The following is a 5,000-nucleotide window of genomic DNA, read 5'->3' on the forward strand; positions in this document are numbered from 1 at the left end:
GCATCATTAAGTTCTCCTGAGCTACTACTAGTGTGGAATGAGTGACTGCGACGACCCGGTTTCAAGTTCCGGTTGCAGCCATTTTCCTTGCATTACGTCACTAATTAGCCCTCCTCTCTCCTACTCCTCCACCTTCCTCATTCTTCGATCCAACGACGGGAGCCTTTATGTGGCTGCCCGAATCGCTAGAAAGAGAAGTGAAATCTCAATCATGTAGCACAAGCACAGCTACTATGCTGATATAAAAAAGAAGAGGAAATCGACACGTTAGTTATTGTATGTTGCATAATATTCTACCTAAATTAACGGGATGGCTACGGTGAGAATACCTGACTTTCATCATAAGTCTCTGTTCGATGAAAGATAAATAACCACAGCAGCAACAACAACAACAACAACAACAGCGATAAGAATTTCTTCACTTAGAAAGGCATGAACACCATACAAGCACATTGCATCGTGCCGTTTCTTTTCTTCGCAAATCTCAGAAACGGAAACCTTGTACATGCGCAGGAAATCAATGCGACTCAAAACAAGCAGTCTGTTTAAGACAGTTGACCTATTGAAATCACAGTCGTGTTATGACCATGGAAGCTTCTATGTGGTAGCTCAGTCTGCTAGAAATAACAGCCTAATCTCTTCATTTTTTTTTTTTTAAACTTTTTAATATCACCGTTTTAAAAATACAATGAGCATATATATACATTGTCAAAAAGAAAGCAAAGAAGAATGAAAAGAATGAATGAATGAATGAAGGAAGGAAGGAAGGACAGTTGGTTTCAGTTGGAACGTAGTTGAGCCAACACCACCGCCGCCACTACCACCACTATCCACCACCACCACCACCACCACCACCACTACCAGCACCACCACCACCACCACTATCGAAAATGTGTTCTTTTCATTTCTCAAGACGGTGTGGTTTAATTTGAGGGAAATTTAGCTGCTATCTTTAGCAGGTTTAACGATCACGTAAGGGTCGGTTGGTTCCTTTATCGATTTTTGTCTTCGACTGCAGAATATTCTACAACTGTTGTCGCCGATGTCGCCGCTGCTGCTGTTGCTGTTGCTGCCGCTACCGAAAGCGGGAACATCTGCATGCAACCGTTTCGCCTTCCTAGAAATAGCAACTAAATCTTCTTGCCCCTTCATATCGTACATCCTACCGACTTAAGCAAAAACAAAAAGAAAGAAAGAAAGAAAAAGGGAGGACGCATTAGATTAATGTGGGCCCTGAGTGGGATACAAAAGACACTGATAATGCGGGTCCCGAGTGAAATAAATAAACAGGGTGGTCGCATCTGGAAAATCTTTGATCAAAGGTTTGCTCAATATCGACCTGGGACAATACTACTACTACTACTACTACTACTACTACTACTACTACTACTACTACTACTACTACTACTACTACTACTGTTCAGTTGCACTACATTCACTCATGATCAGAAGGGGACAGTTATCGACTTGCCCTAAGTCAAACTTGATGGAGCTGATCAATGACATTCCAATCACGGCCATCCCGGCTTTTTGCTCATTATATCTTTAACCTATCTATCTCGAACCCAATACCACTTCGTCCATAATATCCAAAAATGTACTTGTTTTTAGACAGTAGGGTGTAATTTGAAGGAGACGATTCGGTCATTATTTCTAGCATATCGAGCAAACCACATAGCAACTCCCTTTGCAACCGCTAAACTGAGTGCTTTAAAGTTGTTTATGTCACCACCCACGCGGATCTTTGACGTACTGGGTACTAAACACATCCAAGTTCAGTTTCGAATTCACAACCGTCCAGGGCAGAATCGGGACAACTAATTCTCTAGTGAGGCACTGAAATTTGTGGCCTAGAGCAGAGCGTCTTAATGCTTAGCGTGCTTGGCTCTCAAACTGGCGATACACGTTCGTATCTCATTGGAACCTTATATAATATTTCTCAGGTTTGGAGGCCTTGCGATAACCACGGGGGCACTAATTAAGTGTGTGAGTAAATAAAAGATGGAAGGAAGCGTGAAATATCAATCTATCTCGGTCTTCTTTACGCGTTTCCGATTCTCTCTCTTTGTATATGCCTCTATATAATACATACATACATGTATGCATGCATATATACAAACATACATGCATGTATGTATGCATGTACGCATGCATACGTACATGCATGCATACATACATGCATACATACATGCATGCATACATACATGCATGCATACGTACATACATACATACATATGTGCATACATATATATATATACGTTTTGTTGACACCTACAGGATTTTTATTGCTACTACTGCTAATATCACTAGCGTTTTGCTTTAACGAATACTGGGTCATTTAATTGCTTACGTCACGCATTTCTTGTAAAAAAAGACAACAGAATTAATATACCTGCTTATACTCCAAGCTCTCTTTCTCGGTGAATTTAGATCTGAATCACACACACACACACACACACACACACATGCATATTTATACATTGCATATATTTACAAATACATACATGCATATATGTATGTATGTATGTATGTATGTATGTATGTATGTATGTATGTATGTATGTATCTATCTAGCTATCAATCTATCTATCATCTGCCCGTCTGTCTGTCTCAATGTGTGTGTGTGTGTGTGTGTGTGTGTGTGTGTGTGTGTGTGTGTGTCTATGTTTTTCTTATAGCTTATAGTATATATATATTTCTCACTCTGCTGCCAACCAAACATATAACTGTACCAACTTATGTATATCGACAATAAAAACATGTTGCTTCAGATGAATATATCAACACACCAACAAGTTTAAATGCATGCATCAATAACTAGATAAGTCTCACGAGGTAAAATAAAAGAAAAGAAAGAAAAACAACAGAAAAACAAGAAAGAATGAAAGAAAGAAAGAAAGAAACCAATAAACTCTAGTAGTGTTTTCTCTCTGTACGAGAGAGAGAAAATAAAAACGAAACAAAAATAAAATAAAAAGCAAGATATTAGTTTCAACTACTCTCACTGACCAAAAATACAAAAATGCAAGCACACACACATGCACACATGCACACATGCACACATGCACACACGCACATACACGCACTTACCGGAAAATTAGGGAAAAATGATTTTTAGCGTCTCCATATGAAAAAATATAGGTTCAGGTTTTACTCCCAAGGCTGCTCTCTCTCTCTCTCTCTCTCTCTCTCTCTCTCTCTCTCTCTCTCTCTCTCTCTCTCCCTCTCTCTCTCTCTCTGTCATGTTCGTTCTATCTTTCTTTCTTCCTCCGCCCGTCTGTTTCTCTATCTGTCTGTCTGTCTGTCTGGTCGATTCAATTATTGAGTTTCGATAACTCGAGTTTGTCTTTCCTTATCTCATTTCCCGTTTTCCATCTCTGACTATCTGCCCGTGGCCATCTATCTATCTATCTATCTATCTATCTATCTATCTATCTATCTATCTATCTATCTACCTGTCTATCTGTCTGTCTGTCTATCTACCTGTTTGTTTGTCTACTTGCATACCTGTCTGCCTATCCATCACTCTATTTGTCTACCTGTTTGTCTGTCTATCTGTCTGTTCGTCTGTCTCCCTGTCTCTTTGGCTGTTGTCTTCCGACTTCATTAAACGTAGTTTTCACTGAAAATGACTCTGACATAGAATCTAACAGTGACTTGGGAGCAGTGAAATGAAGCCACAAGAACACGTCCGATCATCACACAAGCGCCGACACACACACACATTTACAACAGTGCACGAACGCGCATACGACGTTCCGGAAAACAATTATCAAACGTTTCTTTGCTTTAAAAATTTCTGTTTGTGCGTGTTTGTCTATGTATGTATATACGCGTGTATTTGCGTGTCGCTGCATGTTAATGTGTATGAAAAAAATAAATTGATAAAAATCATAATACTTCTCCAAACTGTCTACTTTCTCTGCAGGAAACTGATTTCCATTAAATGCTGTAATAATTTCGTTAAGTATCTGGGATTATAAGAATCATTTCACTGTTAATGTGCATACTCGATAAGCTAGAAATAGCAGCCAAATCATTCTCATATCGTATAGAGAAATATCGACGATGTATTGAATCTTGATTGAACTAATAACTTCTCATTCACTATCTATCTATCTATCTATCTATCTATCTATCTATCTATCTATCTATCTATCTATCTATCTATCTATCTATTTACATACCTACCGGCCAACCTGCGTATCTATACACTCCGCATATATGCATACATACACGTACACAGATATATACACACCAATCCATTCATACACAGACACAGACACACACGCACGCACAGATGCACACGCATGCACACACACATACATACGCGCGCGTGTGGAAGTACTGAGACATTTACAAAGACAGGAAGTAGGCTTTAACCTCGATAACACATATACGTAACCATGTCTTTGATAATCATTGTTGAAACCGGTAAGGAGAATAAATGGCTATGTGTGCCTGTTTTTTATGTATGTAAATATGCACACACATAAATTAATTGCAAGACACATACGTGTCTTTAATTGTACTGCGTGTTTGCGCGTATAAGTTTATATATATATATATATATATATATATATATATATATATATATATATATATATATATATATATATATATATATATATATATATATACATATATATATATATATATATATATATAAAATGAAGAGTTCGATTGAACGGACGAAACTGCTAATAAAGAATTATCCAAAATTCTGACTGCTTCTTAATAGACAGTATCTGTACACCACTTCAAACACCTTATACATACATACATACATACATACATACATACATATACATACACACACACATATATGTATTTAGGCGCAGGAGTGGCCGTGTGGTAAGTATCTTGCATACCAACCACATGGTTCTGGGTTCAGTCCCACTGCGTGGCATACTGGGCAAGTGTCTTCTACAATGGCCTAGGGCCGACCAAAGCCTTGTGAGTGGATTTGGTAGACGGTAACTGAAAGAGGCCCATCGTAT

The 5,000-nt window shown here is 38.3% G+C and overlaps 1 protein-coding gene across 1 annotated transcript in view; it reads right to left on the minus strand.

The window, feature by feature from the left end:
• Nucleotides 1-3,844, minus strand: part of LOC106883329 (transient-receptor-potential-like protein) — a 157,400-nt gene extending 153,556 nt beyond the window's left edge. The window contains exon 1 of the mRNA XM_089365375.1: nt 3,091-3,844. The gene's annotated coding sequence lies outside the window, so the exon portion shown is untranslated. The remainder of the gene's footprint in view (nt 1-3,090) is intronic.
• Between the last annotated feature and the right edge of the window lie 1,156 nt (nt 3,845-5,000).

The sequence above is a fragment of the Octopus bimaculoides genome, chromosome Z (genome assembly GCF_046866305.1).
Source record: "Octopus bimaculoides isolate indiv1 chromosome Z, ASM4686630v1, whole genome shotgun sequence".
In the NCBI taxonomy this organism is placed as follows: Eukaryota; Metazoa; Mollusca; class Cephalopoda; order Octopoda; family Octopodidae; genus Octopus; species Octopus bimaculoides.